The following is a 1,282-nucleotide window of genomic DNA, read 5'->3' as shown; positions in this document are numbered from 1 at the left end:
GTAATCTCTTATAAATACCATCACTATTGGGCACTAACAGTGAGTCTCATTTTGTATGCATGCCACATTGAAGGCAAAATCTACGACTTGGGTTGAGCTATTTCTAATAATAATTAAAAAAAAAAAATAGAAATTACGTCAATGCAACCAATACAACCTGCTGTCTTTTTTTTTAATGTGATATATTTCTTTGCAGAAACAAATGTATTGATTACTAAACTGCCATTGATCACAACCCACACACTGTCAGGCAGCAGCAACACATCTCACGATGTTTTTCTTTTTTGGTGCCTCTAGGAAAACTTCAGCTAAAAGCAGTTTAAAAAAAAACATGCAGCACATTGACATGCCAGCTTTCGCTTTACTGCTCTACAGCACGTTGCGCTTTTGCACGAGACCTGGTCTGACTCCTCATACACTCCGTGTAATCCGGAGCCTCGGAAGGTAATGATCACTGAGGCCATAATAACATCAGATGGAGGAAATACTCAATAAGGCTCCGAGTTGATTCGGTTCCCCTCTGTGCCTTCCTGAAGCTTCCTCACTGGGATGAGTCAGACTCTGCCTCGTCTGATCGTTTTTAAGAATGATGGTCTAGTAGAGAAAAAGCTCAGAATTGTTTGCCTTTACACGCTCTATTTTGATTGAGATTGAAAGATAACAATTGGATTTTATTCTCAGGGAGCATTTAATGTAATAATACAAACCCAGGAATAATTATTTCAAAACCTGCTACTCACATGGACAAAATTTTTAGTACCCTTCTGTTAATGAAAGAAAATCTGACAGCAGTAAAAAATAAAAACAAATCTTAATTTCATGGAAATTTGGCGTTGCTTTTGAATTGTGTTTTAAAAATGATTTTCTTAAAAGCAATGGCATGAAAAAAGCCTGGACAAAGAAGATAAAATAGGGAAATAATTTCACCACAGGGACATAATTCAACCAATAGGTGTCCCCTAATTAGCATCACAGGTGTCTTCAAACTTGTAATCAATCAGTCAGCCAATTAAAAGTCATTTGCATCAGGTGTATTGGAGGAGGGAAACATCTAAAACCTGCAGGATTTTATGTGCAGAACATTAGCATCACCATCGGTTATCACTCCAGTCCACTGACAAAAACGCTTGCAGTCCAAAAATCCCAAAAATGTTGCAGCAATCCTCCGAATTATTTCAGAGGTTGACGAATACAAATATGTTGTCTCCCATACAAATTAAAACCTGATAGTCTTGTGACACCCTGCAAATAGTCTCCAGTGGTTTAACGCAATGCGAGCACA

This window comes from Idiotropiscis lumnitzeri, chromosome 17, assembly GCF_059441095.1.
Source record: "Idiotropiscis lumnitzeri isolate Australia: NSW breed Sydney's pygmy pipehorse chromosome 17, RoL_Ilum_1.0, whole genome shotgun sequence".
NCBI classification, from domain to species: Eukaryota; Metazoa; Chordata; class Actinopteri; order Syngnathiformes; family Syngnathidae; genus Idiotropiscis; species Idiotropiscis lumnitzeri.
This window is presented reverse-complemented; position numbering follows the sequence as displayed.